Below are 19,530 nucleotides of genomic sequence, written 5' to 3' on the forward strand. Positions count from 1 at the left end.
TGGTTAGAAATTTTGCACTAAAAAGTTAGTCCTTCTAATATGAGCGGCATTGGTAGAAAAAATACTAAAATAATCTATATATTTCTCAGGTATTCGCCCGGTCAACATTCTTAGATGAGCTAAAGATCTCATATGTAGATTGAAGTTTAGTTTCAATTGATTTGTCTTACACTCTCAGAGTTTATAGTCTATATATTTGTCCTCGTATGGTTTGACTGATGGGATGGGTTAATGTTGTTTCATGCTAGATATACTTCCCTGCCGAATGGGAATGAAGAGAAACAAGAAAATATAGAAGATAAATAAGGAAAAGCTGATTTTAAAATCAGGGATGATATCAGACCAGATTTTCAAAGCAACGGTGCATAGTTTAAATTTGAGAATGGTTTCAAAACTGAACCATACGTCAACCATACACATACACATGTCTCTCTCAGCCCAACCCCAACTGGACTCATTTAATATTATTTTCAACCCTACCAAAACTGAACCCAGTGTGATTTGAACTAAAACTGATTTAAACTCAATACGTAATAGTGGGTTTAAATCCAATACATAACCGTTTCAATTGTAGTTTAACACTGACATGCCAAACTGAATATACATTACAAAGGACTTGTATTCAGAATTGGGCATCAATTCAACCTTTGACAAAATGAGAATTAACAAAGAAATGGCACACAAGTAACCAGAGCATCTTTCAAGTACAGTCAATTGATGACCCACAAGTATAGGGATCGCGATAGTCTTTGAGGGTAGTATTTCACCCAAATTTATTGATTCGACACAATAGTAGCCAAAGAATATTTATAAGCCTGAGATAACTTTTCTAGCAGCAATTTATTAGTATCACGGTAATATGATAGCAGTCATAGCAATAGTGATAAAGTAACGGTAGCAGCAACAATAGTAACAAGTTTGCAGAACAGTTGCAGTGGTAACTTTAGCAAAGACAATACAATAAAGCATAGGCATGGAGTAGTGATGGTAACCGGATGAAATTCAATATGTAACTGTCACAACATAGAGCGATACACAATAGCTCCAATTCATCAATCATATGTAGGCATGTATTCCGTATATAGTAAACGTTCTTGCGGTAAGAACCTGCATGACATTTTTTTTCTCCTACCCTCCCGTGGCAGCGGGTCCTAATGGAAACTAAGGGTAATTAAGGCATTCCTTTTAATAGAGAACCAGAACAAAGCATTAACACATGATGAATAGATGAGCTCCTCAAGTTAAAGGCATCCTCGTCGATATCCCAATCAGTGTCACCTTGGGGGTCTAACGTTCAGAACAATAACAGGTGCATACCACTAGTAGAAAAGAGGGCTTTGGTTCAGGCCGGGTCAGCCCATTAGTCCCGGTTCAGTCCAGAACCGGGACCCATGGGGGCATTGGTCCCGGTTCGTGAAGCCAGGGGCCTGCCGGGCCTCGTGGGGGCATTGGTCCAGGTTCATCTGGCCCTTTGGTCCCGGTTGGTGGGACGAACCGGGACCAATGGGCCTCGCTCCTGGCCCACCACCATTGGTCCCGGTTGGTGGCTTGAACCGGGACCATAGGCTTCCCTTTAGTCCCGGTTCATGCCACGAACCGGGACCAATGAGGTGCCTATATATACCCCTCGCCCGCGAGCAGAGCGTGCACTCCAGTGCTCTGTTTTTCTCTGGGCAGCCAGGGGAGGGCTTTGTGGTGCTCTAGCTCCCCTCTATGCACATGAGGTGTTCGATGAAATGCCTGAGCCACACTAGTTAAGCTTTCTCCTATCGAAGCTCGACCTCAAAACTCCATTTTCCTCGAGATTTGTCTAGGTTTAGCGGCCCGTCACGTCCCATTCCCGTCTTCATCGCCGTCGATCGCCCGCGCCGATCTCGTCGCCGGCACCACCGTGGTGAGCGTCTTGTTCTTATCTTCTTTCTGAAAGAAAAAAATTCTTACTTTACATAGATACTTGTCTAATTTTCTTACTATTTTATTGCTTGTTATTATATAGTGCGATGGTTTTGGTATCCGCCCCCGTCGGCCCTCGTCCTGTCTATGATTCGGATGTGGTATATATTATCTTTTTATAACTATTTGGTTCATTTATTGTTTATGACAATTATGCCGACCAACGTGACATAGATTTTATTTATGTAGGAGGTAGTTGAACCGGAAATTCCAACCGACCCTATTGTCAAGAGGTTAAATTTAGTTGAAGAAGAAAACAATTACTTGAAGGAAAAATAAAAAAAATGAGGAGGAGAAGATGATATTGGAGTTGCATGTTGCGGATGTCGTCGATGATCACAAGATCAAGATGGATGCAATGCGCTTGAAGATTAGAAAGATTAGAAAATATGCCATTCATACCGAGGCTTGGTATCATTATGTCGTTGGATCAATTGTTACCTTGGTTGCGATTATGATCGCATTTGTTTTCGCATTGAAATGTTTTACATAGTTTCAATGTATGGTTTAATTAATTAGATGCTCTGGAGAGCTATATGTTGTTAGATGAGAACTATGTCTGTACTTTGGTTTTAATGTGATGATGAACTTCTATTAATTTGGTCACTTAATTATCTATTCATGATGTTCCGTAATGGTTTTTGACACACTTAATTATATATAATGCACGCAGATGAACCGGCAATGGATGTACGGTGACAGACACACCTCCGAGTACATTAAGGGCATGCATGATTTTCTCGAAGTGGCTGAGGCAAACAAGCAGAATGGTTTTATGTGTTGTCCATGCCCTAAATGTGGGAATACGAAGTCTTACTCTGACCGGAAAATCATTCACACCCACCTGCTTTACAAGAGTTTCATGCCACACTATAATGTTTGGACGAGGCACGGAGAAATAGGGGTTATGATGGAAGACGGTGAAGAAGAAGAGGACAATGACAACTATGTGCCCGTTGAATACGGTGATGCTGCAACGGGGGAAGCTGTTGAAGATTAAGAGGAACCAGACGATGTGCCCAATGATGCTGCAACAGGGGAAGCTGCTGAAGATCAAGAGGAACCAGACGATGTGCCCGATGATGATGATCTCCATCGGGTCATTGTCGATGCAAGGACGCAATGCGAAAGTCAAAAGGAAAAGCTGAAGTTCGATCGCATGTTAGAGGATCAGAAAAAGGGTTGTACCCCAATTGCGAAGATGGCAACACAACGCTTGGTACCATACTAGAATTGCTGCAGTGGAAGGCAGAGAATGTTGTGCCTGACAAATGATTTGAGAAGCTACTGAAAATATTGAAGAAGAAGCTTCCAAAGGATAACGAATTGCCCGACAGTACATACGCAACAAAGAAAGTCGTATGCCCTCTAGGATTGGAGGTACAGAAGATACATGCATGCCCTAATGACGGCATCCTCTACCGCGGTGCGTACAAGGATCTGAACGCATGCCCAATATGTAGTGCATTGCGGTATAAGATCAGACTAGATGACCCTGGTGATGTTGACGGCGAGCCCCCGGGAAGAGGGTTCATGCGAAGGTGATGTGGTATGCTCCTATAATACCACGGTTGAAACGTCTGTTCAGAAACAAAGAGCATGCCAAGTTGATGCAATGGCATAGTGAGGACCGTAAGAAAGACGGGAAGTTGAGAGCACCCATTGACAGGTCACAGTGGAGAAAAATCGAGAGAAAGTACTGGCCTGAGTTTGCAAGTGACCCAAGGAATGTATGGTTTGGTTTAACCGCGGATGGCATTAATCCTTTCGGGGAGCAGAGCAGCAATCACAGCACCTGGCCCGTGACTCTATGTATGTATAACCTTCCTCCTTGGATGTGCATGAAGTGGAAGTTCATTATCATGTCAGTTCTCATCCAAGGCCCTAAGCAACCCGGCAACGATATTGATGTGTTCCTAAGGCCATTAGTTGAAGAATTTTTACAGCTGTGGAATGGAAACGGTGTACGTACGTGGTATGAGCACAAACAGGAGGAATTTAACCTGCACGCGTTGCTGTTTGTAACCATCAACGATTGGCCTGCTCTCAGTAACCTTTCAGGACAGACAAACAAGAGATACCACGCATGCACGCACTGTTTAGATGAAACTGAAAGTATATACCTGGACAAATGCAGGAAGAATGTGTACCTGGGCCATCATCGATTTCTTCCGACCAACCATCAATATCGAAAGAAAGGCAAGCATTTCAAAGGCGAGGCAGATCACCAGAAGAAGCCCGCCATACGTACCGGTGATCACGTACTTGCTATGGTCAATGATTTATACGTAATCTTTGGAAAGGGTCCCGGCGGACTAGATGTTCCGAATGACGCTGAGGGACATGCACCCATGTGGAAGAAGAAATATATATTTTGGGACCTACCCTACTGGAAAGACCTAGAGGTCCGCTCTTCAATCGACGTGATGCACGTGACGAAGAACCTTTGCGTGAACCTGCTAGGCTTCTTGGGCGTGTATGGGAAGACAAAAGATACACCTAAGGCACGGGAGGACCTGCAACGTTTGCACGAAAAAGACGGCATGCCTCCGAAGCAGCATGAAGGTCCTGCCAGCTACGCTCTTATGAAAGAAGAGAAAGAAATCTTCTTTGAATGCCTGCTCAGTATGAAGGTCCCGACTGGCTTCTCGTCGAATATAAAGGTAATAATAAATATGCAAGAGAAAAAGTTCCAAAACCCAAAGTCTCATGACTGCCATGTGATTATGGCTCAACTGCTTTCGGTTGCATTGAGGGGGCTTCTACCGGAAAACGTCCGATTAGCCATTGTGAAGCTATGTGCATTCCTCAATGCAATCTCTCAGAAGGTGATCGATCCAGAAATCGTACCAAGGCTAAGGAGTGATGTGGTGCAATGTCTTGTCAGTTTTGAGCTGGTGTTCCCACCATCCTTCTTCAATATCATGACCCACGTCCTAGTTCATCTAGTCGACGAGATTGTCATTATGAGGCCCGTATTTCTACACAATATGTTCCCCTTTGAGAGGTTCATGGGAGTCCTAAAGAAATATGTCCGTAATCGCGCTAGGCCAGAAGGAAGCATCTCCATGGGCAGGGGCGGAGCTGGAGCAAATGTTACCCGATGCACCACTTTAACAAGGAGTAAAATTTTCAAGCAACGATGCATTGAATAAATTGGCGTTTCATAGATTTCAGCACACATTATCAGACGTCATCGAAGGCAGCGTGTAAAAAACATAACGTAGCCACAAAAATGCTTGTTGTAATGATAAAATAAGGGAGAAAATTATTTGAAATAGATGTATTGCATCTCCAAATTCCAAAATACATCATCTGACAACAAGGTTCAATAACCTACAAGATAAAATTATGATTAAACTTTTCAGTAGAACATAATAAAAATTCTGAAGGAAAAAGTATTTAAATGGCTAAAATCCTAAAAATTATATTTAGTACGTTCTATTCCAAAACAATATGCCATATTCTTCTCTTCGTTGTATTCAAGCCATATCCCAAATTCATCAAACCATTTAGTAGCATTGAACTTTCTCTATTTACCCCCAAAATCCGAGGATTGAAAAACAAAATATCTTGGCCGACAAAGTCCATTCAACAAATATGTTCTTCTTACCAGATCTTTCAAATTAGGATGATAATGTTCTATCAATTTTTCTTGCTCGGATCATATTGAATGTCCCCTTCCCAATTATGTCTTCCGGAACCTCCTATGATGGTGCTTTTCATTTGAGAAAAAACTTGACCATAGTATTTGTATTTGACAAATACAAATGAGACATTCAGACTTGTATACAGACAAATGAAACCCTAGCTAGAAGTTATAACCTAGAAATTGCCCCACGCTTTTGCCAAGACATAGTGATTTATTCTATTTGCTATAAATTTATACATAATTGACTATTTGTTGCAGTTTGTAAACAAAATTAGAAAAGCAAGACAAAGGCGCTACCACAATCGTAGCCTTCTGTAATCTATGGGCGCGCGTACGAAAACGAAGATTCAAGATTGGAAAGGTCGCCAAATTACCGAGCTCCGGACCAGCCGACGGCGTGCGGCGTCGCTCGCGGGTAGTCACCGTCATCGCTGCGTGGCCTGCGGCGTCCGGCGGCACCCTGCCGCTACCGCCTCTCTGTACGCGACTGCCGACGCTAGGCGTATGGTATGGGGCTGGCTCCGTACGCGTCTACACAAACCAGATCGATCGATGGATCGATTAGATTTTTTAGTGGAAGCTGGATCCATTAGGCTACTTGACGTATGTTTTTTCTTGCGAAGTGTAGCTACGTGCTGGATCGTAAGCCAATTGTGTGTGGGCTAGTGCGGAAGCGTCGCCAGAAAGGGCCGACCCTGATGCACTGCTCTTGGGCCACCCTGATGCATCGGGCCTTTTTATTTCATGGGTACTACTAGCAAATTTTTGGAACCGTATTCCTGTGCATACGGGTCGGCCCAATGGGCTTCGCCTCTGTCCATGGGCCATCAAACAGAGGATGTCATTGGGTTTTGTGATGACTTCATTCCTGGCCTTAAGAAGATAGGTCTTCCTAAATCGCGGTATGAGGGGACACTGACTGGAAAAGGCACGCTTGGAGGGGACTCAATAATATGCAGGGACGGATATTCTTGGTCTCAAGCACACTACACAGTTCTACAGAACTCTACCTTGGTGACCCCATATGTCGATAAACACAAGAACAGTCTCAGAGTGGCTGAGGCAAACACCCGGAGCAGTACGACGACTGGATTATATGTGAACACATCAGGACTTTCAGCAGTTGGTTGGAAACACGTCTCAGAGATGACAACACTATTTGTGATGAGCTGTACTTGTTGTCCAGGGGACCATCTTTGACTGTATTGACTTACAAAGGATACGAGATAAATGGGAATACATTTTACGCGATCGCCCAAAATCAAAAGAGCACCAACCAAAACAGCGGTGTCAGCTTTGATGCAGCAACCGAGAGGGGAAAGGACACATATTATGGTTACATAGTGGACATATGGGAACTTGACTACGGACATGATTTTAAGGTCCCTTTGTTTAAGTGCAAATGGGTCAATCTGTCAGGAGGCGAGGTACAGGTAGATCCACAGTACGAAATGACAAGAGTGGATCTGAAAAATCTTGGGTACACTGACGAACTGTTCGTCCTAGCCAATGATATGGCACAGTTTATCTATGTGAAGGACATGTCTACCAAACCGAGGAAAAAAAGATAAGGAAGAGAATACATCATACGATGAGCCAAAGCGCCACATAGTTCTTTCAGGAAAAAGGGGCATCGTGGGAGTGGAGGGCAAGACAGACATGTCTGAAGATTATGAAAGGTTTCATGAAATTCCTCCCTTCAAAGTCAAGGCTGACCCAAGCATCCTGATAAACGATGAAGATTATCCATGGTTACGACGCAATAAGCAAATGACACAAGCGAAGAAAAAGTGAAGACTTTCTCCCGCAACTATTATGATGATACCATACCAACTTTGTAATAGACGAGTATGATATCATTGTACGTTTTGTACATGCACATGCTATGTGGGTGAAATTACGATATCATGCCAACTTTCAACTTTTTCAGAGTTCATTTGAAATGCTTTAATGTCTTATGGTTCTACCCTCGTAATACCATTATTCTCGGTTCGCTCCTTGTCAACTATGTTTTCACCAAGAACACTCAAGAGGGCAGCCACGTGGGCCATTGGTCCCGGTTCGTCTGGACCTTTTGGTCCCGGTTCCACGCACGAACCGGGACCAATGTGCCTCGCCCCTGGCCCATGACCATTAGTCCCGATTTGTGCCACAAACCGGGACTAAAGGGTTGGTCCTTGTTGCGGTCAGAGTTTAGTCCCACCTCGCCAACCGAAGGGCGCTCACACCAGTTTATAAGCCCGTCCCTCTCTACCATGTTAAGCTCCTCTGAAAGTGAAAATAGATGCCCTTATACAAGGAATTTGACCTAAATTCAGAGTGAATTTCTCTGAAATTCATAGAAATCTATTATGAATTTAGGTTGAATTCTCTCTATAGGCGCATCTATGCTCATTTTTTAGTAAAGTTAATCACAAACTTGTGATTCACACAAATTTCAAAGAATTCAAATTTTAACTATTCAAATTTGAAAAGTAATGGCACTAACAGAAAGTTTATATTTTTTCTAAAACTAATGGCACTAACAAAAAGTTTATAATTTTTCTGACCTAAAAGCAAAAAGAATTAAAAAATAAAGCAAAAAACAAAAGAAAATAAATAATGCAAAAAACAAAACAAAAAAACTGGAAAAAAACTATTTTATAGTAAAGTTAATCACAAACTTGTGATTCACACAAATTTCAAAGAATTCAAATTTTAACTATTCAAATTTGAAAACTAATGGCACTAACAGGAAGTTTATAATTTTTCTAAAACTTATGGCACTAACAGAAATTTTATAATTTTTCTAACCTAAAAGCAAAAAAGAATTAAAAAATAAAGCAAAAAATAAAAGAAAATAAATAATGCAAAAAACAAAACAAAAAATGGAAAAAACTATTTTTATATTAAAGTTGATCACAAACTTGTGATTCACACAAATTTCAAATAATTCAAATTTTAACTATTCAAATTTGAAAACTAATGGCACTAAAAGAAAGTTTATAATTTTTCTAAAACTAATGGCACTAACAGAAAGTTTATAATTTTTTGACCTAAAAGCAAAAGGAATTTAAAAATAAAGCAAAAAACAAAAGAAAATAAATAATGCAAAAAACAAAACAAAAAATGGGAAAAAAAACTATTTTTATAGTAAAGTTGATCACAAATTGTGATTCACACAAATTTCAAAGAATTCAAATTTTAACTATTCAAATTTGAAAACTAATGGCACTAACAGAAAGTTTATAATTTTTCTGACCTAAAAGCAAAAATAATTAAAATAAAGCAAAAAAAACAAAAGAAAATAAATAATGCAAAAAACAAAACAAAAAATGGGAAAAAATTAAAAAAAACTGCCACCTATTGGGCCACCACGGCCTGAATACGACTAGAAACCCAACATGGGCCAGGATTCAGGCCCGCAGAAGGCCCAATAGGCCCACAGACAGCATAGTGTGAGATTAGGTCCATAAGCATGCATTTGAGAGGAGCTCGAGAGGGCAGCCGCAGTGGGGCTTATAAACCACTTCGAGCCCCTGTCAACTAGCGAGGTGGGACTAAACTTTTGGCCGCGGGCAGCGCAAGGCCTTTGGTCCCGGTTGGTGGCACCAACCGGGACTAAAGGGGGGAATTGGTACACCAACCGGTACCAATTCCCCCCTTTAGTCCCAGTTGGTGCCACCAACCGGGACCAAAGGCCTCTGTTTCCCGCCCTTTGGGCTGCCGAAAACTGACATTTGGTCCCGGTTGGTGCCACCAACCGGGACTAAAGGCGGCAATTGGTCCCGGTTGGTGCCACGAACCGGTACCAATGGCTTCCCTGTATAAGTAAACACTTAGCGTTTTTCATTTTCATCTCTGCAATTGCCCTGCGCTGACGACGACGCCAGGCTGCCCGATTCAGCTCACCCCACCGACGCCGTCGCCGCCCCCGTCGACGCCCGCGCCCCGCGCCGTCACCACCCCGCGCCACCCCGACGCCGTCGTCGTGCGCCACCCCGCGCCGTCGCGGTCACCTCCCCACGCTGCCCCGCGTTGCCCCGACGCCGCCGCCGCCCCACGCCACCGCTGCCCCGACCTTGACGCCACTGCTGCCCCGCATCGCCCCGACACCGTCCCCTGCCCCGCGCGCCACCACCTCTGCCTCAGGCCGGCCCTGACCTTGCTGTCGCCGATGCCACCCATAGTGAGCCCCCGCGCCCTGCCCTTCCCCCTGCCGCCACCGCCGTCGTATGATGTTTTTTTCAATGGATGTAATGCTTTTTTCATATATGTTCATGTATATATGTTGATGTATGGATATATGTATGATTTTTTTGCACTATTTGTTTTCTTTTGTATGTATGTATGTATGTATTTTTTTCAATTGTAATGATGTTTTAAAAATACATATATGCAAAAGTTAGATTTTTAGAAAAGTATTATATATATGTTCTCTCATTTAGTAAGTATTAGGTTAGTTTCATTTTTAGAAAAGTTTTATATATTTAGGAAGAAGGAATAGAAGGAAGAAGAAGGAAGACGAAAAAGTTGTATATATATATATGCAAAAGTTACATTTTTAGAAAAGAAGAAAAAAAGAGGAGAAGAAGAAAGGAATAGCTATTCCTTTCTTCTTCTCCTCTTCTATTCCTTTCTTCTTCTCCTCTTTTTTTCTTCTTTTTTTAATTCTTATTTTTTATCGGGTATGTCGTTGTCGATATACCCCGTGTCCCGATAACTTCAACACGAGGGGGGGTTCGACCTACCCCCCTCCCCGATAACATTATTTTCCCATGTATGTATGTCGTTGTTGTCGATATAACCCCCTCCCGGATAACTTAGACAGTGATAACTTATACCACGGGAGCACCCCCCCCCCCCGGCCCTCTCGCTCGACCAAAACTCTCGAGGACACCTAAACCCTAGAAAAATGTCGGTCTCCTACCCCCTCCCGCCGCGCCCCTACCCTTGAAGCGTTGCCGAGGCCACCCAAAACCCGGAATAAGCTAGGTCTATGTTTGCCACTAATATATCCACATGTTGTCATGTTTGTGTAATAATTGCCATGTTGTAATATTTGCAAAAATAATGGAGCACGGACGAGACGAGGAAGCAGAAGAGGTGTTGGGGGACATAATCTTAGCCAGAGGTAATGTCTTGTCGTATCTTAATGACAATGATGGTATGGAAGAACAGTGTGAAGAAGCAGGCTATCATGATCAAATAATGGAGGAGGAAAGATATGATTATGATGGATCCGGTGACCCAATGCTGGTGCAAGAAGGAGCCCGTGGTGACGGCTCCGGTGACCGAACAGAGTCCGGCCAGGTAAATATATTAGTTAAGCCTGTGCTGCCTAGCTAATTAATGCATTCATTATATTAATTAACTCTAGTCTTTCTTCTTTTTTCTAGCCCAACGGATCAAGCACAACTTCGGTAAAGAGACGAGACCCAAAGAAAAAGTTGCGCTCGGATGAAAGGTTTGAGATCACAGCAATCGCGCGCGACGGCCAACCGATTGAACCCATCCGGACAAAGGAAGCATTTGCTGCTCAGTGCGGGGTTCTTGTTAGGGACAAGATCCCGATCAGCATCCACCAATGGTATAAGCCTAAGAACGAAGACCCTGAGGTGTCTTATATTAATGATATGCAGAAAGATGATCTTTGGACTGAGCTGAAGGCAAATTTCACCCTACCACCAGAGGAAGATCCGGAGAAGCCAGTTAAAGAGCAATTAATCAAGTCTCATGCTCTTAAGAAGATGGCAGACCTATTCAGGAGGTGGAAGAATGAGCTAAAAACGTTTGTCGACAAAGAAGAGACACCAGAATTCATCGGCAAATATGAGAAGATCAGAGATCACTGCCCCGCGTTTGTGGCCCACAATACATCGGAAAAGAGCAAGAAGATGTCGGCAACAAACAAGAAAAATGTTGCGAAGAAGAAGCTTCACCATCGCACGGGGTCAGGTAGCTACCTCAAAGCCCGGCCTAAGTGGGCCAAGGCTGAGAATGATCTGCTTGATAAAGGGATCGAACCAGATACAATGAACTGGCCAGACTGTTGCCGGACTTGATTCTTCGGGGCTAGCGGAACCTTGGACCCTTTATCAGGGAAGTACGTTTGGACGGACGAGCAAATGAGAATACCGGTCAAGAGGCTTAAGCACTATATCGATGCAGCGCAGCAAGGGACGTTCATTCCAGACAGAGAGAACAACGAGCTCACAATGGCCCTCGGGAATCCTGAGTACCCTGGACGGACACGAGGCACGCCAGGCTTCGTTCCGTGGAAGGCTGGTTTTCCGGACGCAGGCGGTTACAAATGCCAGGAGAGGAGGAAAAAAGTGGAGCATGCCCAAATTCAGACGTTGCACGAAAGGGTCCAAGCGATAGAGGAACGAGAAGTAGCTCGCAGCAAGCGACTTGCCGAAACTACCCCCGAAGCTACCCCGTCATCTCAGCGGAGAAGCAGCGTGGCTTCCACCGAGCTGCTTCAGTCGGAGCATGTCTTGATGGCTCCTGCTAGCTACCCCGTGGATACTATCACGGAGTCTCAACATTGCCACCTTATGACGCAATGGCAGAACTTCAAAGTCAAGGCGGTTGTCGGCTCTGTTCGGCCTCCTGAACCCGGCGCAACTTTTCACTGTCGTCCGATTCTAGAAGGATATGCCAGGGTGACGGTGGACGAAGTAACGGAGGGATTTGAGGACCTCCAGCTTGACCACCCTACCTGTGAAGGGGAGACTCGGCTGGGTTCTTGTCTATTGACTCCATGCCTATATCGGAAGGAGCTCATCAACCTTCTAAACTGGACGCCTCCGCCTCCTCCTCCTCCGGCAAGTCAGGGCACTCCGCCTCCTCCTCCGCCTCCTCCTCCGGCAACTGATCAGGGCACTCAGCCTCCTTCTCCGGCGCGTGGCGGCACTCCGCCTGCGCCGGCGCGCCCGAGCAGCCAGCCTCCTCCTTCTCCGCCTCGTCAGCAAGGGCGGAAGAGACCCGCCGCCGCTCCGGCTGCTCCGGCGCGGCGTAGTCCTTCTCCTCCGCCTCGTAAGCAAGGAAAGAAGACAGCCGCAGCCGCTCCATCTACTCTGCCGGCGTCTAGCAGTACAGCCAGAGGCGGGAGGCAATACAGATTCGGTCCTTCTCTGAAGACTCCAGAGAAGTTACCATACGAGAGGACCCCGGAGGAGAACGTGAAGATCGCGCGAGCCGAAGTGACGAACTTCTTTCAAGGGTTGAAAGCAAAGAAACATCCACCTCCGGAGGAGAAGGTAGATCCGGTGAAAGCGAAGCGCACTCTGGCTGCCCTGAAAAAACCACCAAAGTCTCCGCCGAAAGGCAACTATGAGCGCATTATTGCAAAGACATTTGTCGAAGCGGAGCGGTCGGGAAGTACTGTCAGTGATCAAAGGATAAAAGAACAACGACCTGGGGAAAAATTGCCCAGCTCCGCGAACAAGCGAACCAATCGTGCCCCCCGCTCAAGGTGTCTAGCGACATCGTCGCTAATGATCCGAGGATGGTGCCCGGTTATAGCAATCTTGGAGATTACCTGCCCGATGATGTACATTATGATTTCTTGGAGGTGGAGGAACACAAATACGAGTACGGGAAGCCTCTTGTCAAAGATGAAAGATCTCTAACAACGATGATGCGAAGATTCCATGATTGGTACATGAAAACCTGCAGAGAGTCTGGGGGGAGGAATACTTTGACGCTGAGAGTTAGAGAGGAGCATGACCTCGTTGGAATTGAACTGTTGAATGTTCCATTTGAGGAGTTCTTCCAGTTTTTCAATCAAAAGGCCCTCGATAAAGCAACGGTCACTTGCTACTGTCTGTAAGTAGTACTACTTCTGTCATTAAGTTTCTCTATATAGGTCAACTCTTTCATTGCATGTATTTATAATTATCCTCACTATATTATGCAGATTGAAGATCGCCGAATTGAAGAAAAGACAAATCGGTGATATTGGGTTCAGTAACACAAATCTCATAGATGCAACTGAGGTTAAATATCGTGCCAAAGATACCGAGGCCAACTTGCTACGATCGTTGGTGATAAATGAAAACAAAGATATAATACTCTTTCCTTACAACTTCAAGTGAGTGTTACTGTCTTGTGCATATTCGGTTTCCCTTATTAGTCCAGGTTATAGTAATGTAATTGATGAGTTATGCATGCGTGCGCAGCTTCCACTATATTCTCCTAGAGATTAAGCTTGAGCAGGGACTAGTAACTGTCTTAGACTCGAGACGAAAAGATCCCCAGGACTATGCGGACATGACTCAAATGCTCGAGAAGTAAGTTAAATCAATCATTATCCACCATATCAGCAACTTTATTCATTTCCTGATATCAAGTAATTGTTTTCTTTGTCTGGTAGGGTTTGGAGAAAATTCACCAAAAAAGCTCCAGGACTGCCGAAGAAGCTGCAATTTAGACACCCGAAAGTAAGTACTATAGTAACATGTTCCGCGCACCTCCTAGTGATTCAAGCGCTAGTTTCATCAATACCATTTGGCATTCTTGCTTATCAGTTTGACTGACCTCTATTTCTTGTAAAGTGGTTGTGGCAAAAACAAGGGAATGATTTCTGTGGATACTACGTTTGCAAGTCCATCCGCCACATGACCTGTGAACGGGGGTACTCTGACGAACAATATGAAGTGCGTAAGCAATAATATTCACAATTTTATTTTATTACCATCATTTGTATTGAGTTTCATTTATTCATATATATATATATGTATTGACCCCCTTGTTCAAATTATATCTTTCGGATGCGGGATGAACTCCTACCACCAGATTGTATGCGAGCAATTCAAGAGGAATTGGTGGCATTCTTCCTTGACCACGTGATCGCTGAAGACAGAGAATACTATGTGGACCCTGTGTTCATATATAATTAGGAGATTATATTGTAAGAGATAATTATTGTATATATGTAGCCGGTAGTGTCGGATAGATATACGCGAACTTGTTGTTCGACCAATCTCTCGGAGAAGGAGAGGTGGTCGATATCACTTCTCTCTGTATGCATATGTTCATGACGATCTTCTGTTTTCTTCATTTGCTTACTAGCTAGCGTGTTTAGTCCTCTCTATATATACGTATATATAGCGTCGACCAAGCACGGACACAAGAGAGGACACTTCTCTCTATTAATTAGCTAGTTAACACAATATATGAAACACCTAAATTAAACCCCCAAAAACCCCAACCCCCCCCCCCTTCAAAAAAAAAAACCCAGCCCCTGAAATGCTGACGCGTGGATGCCTATTGGTCCCGGTTGGTGCCACCAACCGGGACCAAAGGCCCTCCTGCCTGGGCTCGGCGCACCGGCCACGTCGAGGCCCATCTGTCCCGGTTCGTGTAAGAACCGGGACTAAAGGGCTAGGGCATTAGTAACGACCCTTTAGTCCTGGTTCACAAACCGGGACAAAAGGCCCTTACCAACCGGGACAGATGACCTTTTTTCTACTAGTGTACAACTTGCAGGTAAGATCAAGAACACAAATATATTCATGAAAGCATAACATGTTCAGATCTAAAATCATGGTTCTTGGGCCCTAGTGACAACCATTAAGCATAACAAAGTCATACCAACATCAATCTAAGAACAAATCATGTCAATTTGTTACGGCTTAATCCCTAGTATCCACTATGTTGCCCTAACAAATTGACATAATTGCATATGAAATCTCATCCATCTCCACCTACCTCCAGTATGCCTACAAGGGGATTACTCACATATGATTGTGAGCATCATGAAATTGTTGATAGAGAAGGGTTGGTGATGACGATGATGATGAATCCTTCCCTCCTGACCCACGAAGGGACTCCAAGTCAGGGCTTCCGATGAAGAACAGGAGTTGGCGGGGGCTCTGTATCATAAAACGCATGGGAACTTTCTAAATTTTTTTCTCTCGGGAAGATGGACCGCTAGAATTAGGTCGGGAAGGGGTCCAAGGGACCCACAAGCCTGCTCGGCGCGCCTTGGTGGGTAGGCATGCCTCCAATATTTTTCATTTATTTCAAAATAAATCTCTGTAAAGTTTGTCCAATTTTGAGAACTTTTTATTTCTCCACAAAAACAACAAGAAGGTAGTTCTGCTAAAAACAATGTCAGTCCAGGTTAGTTTCACTCAAATCATGCAAATTAAAGGTCAAAACAAGAGTAAAAGTGTTTGGAAAAGTAGATATGTTGGAGATGTATCATCAATCGTAATGCATCAGGAATCCACATGCTCTAAACAGAGATGGGCTATCAAACAGACAATCTATGTAATGGTGAAGGATGCATGGCCATAACTGAAACCTAACAAGTGTGTCCAGAGCACATGGCAACTGATCGTTCATGAAGAAGATCGTCACACTGGTCGAGGCACAGGAACCCAAGAATATGTGAACCGCCAAGACCTGCAACACATCATTCAGGCAAATACGATCCCAACAACATGAACAACATATATATCAATGAACAAGGAATATTATTCCTATTGTAGAGTGAAGACCTACACTTCAACAATATACATATATATATAGTGCTTCCCATCATGCATGGTTTTTTACATGTGATTTTTTATTAAATCCACATGCATATGACATAGAAAGCAAAAGTTAGGTCATATGAATAGCAAGTAGGTAATGAGGAACTGAAAACAACACAAACAATATAAATAAACAAATAATGCATCCATGGAGAACAATAATACATTGTATTGTACTTTCCATCATGCATGTTTTTTTCACATGTGAAAGAGAAACATCTACTCCCTCCGTTCCTAAATATTTGTCTTTCTAAAGATTTCAACAAGTGACTACATACGGAGCAAAATGAATGAATCTACATTCTAAAATATGTCTACATACATCTGTATGTTGTAATCCATTTGAAATACCTAGAAAGACAAATATTTGGGAAAGGAGGGAGTATTAAATTTGTATTCATATGATAGGAAGGCAGAAGCTAGGTAGTATTAACAGCAAGTAGGTTATCAAGAACTTAAAACAGCACAAAAATTATAAATAAACAACTAACATCATTCAGTATTCCTTACTCGTATAGTATCCGATTAATTAAGCCAATCCACCACTTGGGTGATATCCATTCATCTCTTTATATTTCTTCTCCAAATCCAAGGGAGTCACTTGTGGTGTGGGTGATTCAGGATTTTTTTTCCTTCCATCAAGTATTTGACCTTTCTCATCACCCCATTTGTTTGTCACAGAGAAGTGCTACACGTAATTTTATAAAACACAAATGGTCATTTCCAAGAAATAAGACATAGTTACCTTAAATAGCAAAATAAACACAGCTTAATTTCCTTGGTCCCTAATTCACCTAACAAACTTCGATAATTAGCACTGATATGGTCTAGACAGAAATCAAAATCTCCTTTATATTACAATAAAATAAAAAGATTGGTATAAGAAGAAAAGAATGCAATGGTCAAAAGGATTAAAGACAGGGTAATGGAGAAAGGACATGAAACGGCTAAAAAAAGTAGCATGTAAACAAACACACCTTTTATTTGCAACCACAACCACATATGAAAGAGGGTGTGTGAAAAAAAATCATGAAACACACCTTCCATCATACTTCTCTTTTATAAGTAAATTTTTCTCGACCATTTATAATAAACCTTTTTACTTCTTAGTATCTCAACTTGACTAATTGCATGCTTGTTAATTGAGATAATATATGAGATATTTATGTTAAGGAATATTCTCATTTATAACTAACATCAATATATGTATTATGCATTGTGCTAAACCAAAATTATATTGTGTCACAATTATTTAAGTCTGAAATGTTAAGAAAAACTTTCACTATAATGAATTATGCCTTAAATATTAAAGACAACATACTCCTTAATATATGCAACTTACGCATTTGTATGTAGAATTAAATATCTAAAAAAACTTAGTAGAGTGGTCAAATCGATGGAGTCACCTGGTAGAGATTTCTAGACTGTGACAATTGACCTTAACTGGGGTTAATTGGATAAGTGCCACTCCAATTATGGCAATTCAAAAAAATTCATTGCAATTTCCATACGTTCATAAATAACAAATCTCACTGCAATTTCCACACTTTGAAAATTGTCAAATCAACTCTCACATATATCGATAGATGCCCCTGCAGCCACTTGACTTCATGTATTTTCATTCGGACAAAAACGCCCCTGCCCCAACATACTCATCAAAAACAGAAAAAGAAATGAACCCATCCCAGTACATCACTCCTCCTCCTCATGTGCTCCTCTAATTTAGCTATACCGCAAAGAACTGTAGGAAGGGCACCGCTGCCACAACTCTTCCCACCGGCGCCCTACAGCTCCAACTATCGCTGCCTCGAAGCCCCACGAAGAAAACTTCTTCGTCACGTACTCCAGCCGTCACGGCCACCCCGCCGACCTGCAGCCCCAGCCACTGTTGTGCTACTCAACACCAACCACTTCTACACCCCGTCCTCCGCATCATTGCCACTGCAGTTGCGGAGGCAACCGTATCGTGCAAAAGCAACATGGCCTGAAGAGGTGTAGCTGGACGGAGCTCCTCGTTGTATGCTTCTTCGAGCAACAAGAAGGGCGGCGGAGACGGCGGTGGGAGTGGTAGTCGAAAGGAGGATCTAACCTATGGTTTTTTGTGCTTTTGATCTGTATATTATAACTTTATTAGTACAACATTAAATCAAGTCTCCACCATTATTTGTCTCTTGTTCTAATAATATATCCGAAGATCTACACTGTAATAACTCGTTTACACCAAATTAATGCTTGTAATTTCTGATTAACATGGGAACTTTCAGGGAGTCTCTGATTAGTATATGTATAGATAGATTAGGTACCTGCCCATTTTTAATCAGACAAAACATTGTAATGTAGAAGTACGAAGACAACATGTCATTGATACGTCCATTTTGCATCATTATTTTCTACTATAATTTATTCTATTTCAATTATATATTTAACATTATGATGAAATTCTAATGTATTTTCTCTCTTAAACTATAAGAAATGCAAAGAGAGGGGAATTGTTGGACAACTGGAAATCTGGACCTAAAATGCAATGAAAGAAAAAACAATTTCCCAGAGCTCCAAATGCAACATGGATTTTTGGGGAATTATTTTAGAATATATAAGGATTTATGGAGTGAAGAAGTACCATAGGGGACCCACCAGACCCCCACACGGCTTGGTCGCACGGCCTACCCCCTAAGCGCCATGTGGCCCTGTGGGGCCGTTGTGGCTCTCGTCCCGACATCATTTGACTATAAATTCTATTTTGCTCTAGGAAAAAACATAGAAAACCCTTGATACTTTCCGCCTCCATCTGCGAGGCGGAGCACTTTTGCTCTACGGTGGAGCGATTCTGTGGGGGAAACTTCCCTCCGCAGGGGGGGGGGGGATCGAAGCCTTCATCATCACCAACAATCCAATCATCGGGGGGATTGTCATCTTCATCAACATCTTCACCAGTACCATCTCATATTCAAACCGTAGTTCTTCTCTTGTGTTCAATCTTTGTATCAAACCTCATATTGGTTCATGTGAGTACTTGTGTGTGTTGATTACACATCGTAGTTGATGCATAGGAGAAGTATTGGTGAAAGATCTTTCATTTATCTTGCTATCAAACTATCTATCAAAACCATCTTTACACCATTTGTAGTGAAACATTGCTGAAAACTGATTGTAAATTCTTTCTGCTCCTCATTGGGTTAGCCACTCTTACTTATCAAAAAGACTATGATTGATCCCCTATATTTGTGGATCATCAAGACTCTTTTCTAACACTGTTGCCAGGGAGTGTAGAGCGCTCTTGGTATGTGGAATTTGGTAAGGACAACTTTTATCGTACGTGTTGTTTTTTGTTTTCGTCTGCTATTATGGAAACTAATCCTTTAATATGCTTGTTTGGGGTGACCACTCCACGTGCACAAG

The sequence above is a fragment of the Triticum aestivum genome, chromosome 6A, assembly GCF_018294505.1.
Source record: "Triticum aestivum cultivar Chinese Spring chromosome 6A, IWGSC CS RefSeq v2.1, whole genome shotgun sequence".
In the NCBI taxonomy this organism is placed as follows: Eukaryota; Viridiplantae; Streptophyta; class Magnoliopsida; order Poales; family Poaceae; genus Triticum; species Triticum aestivum.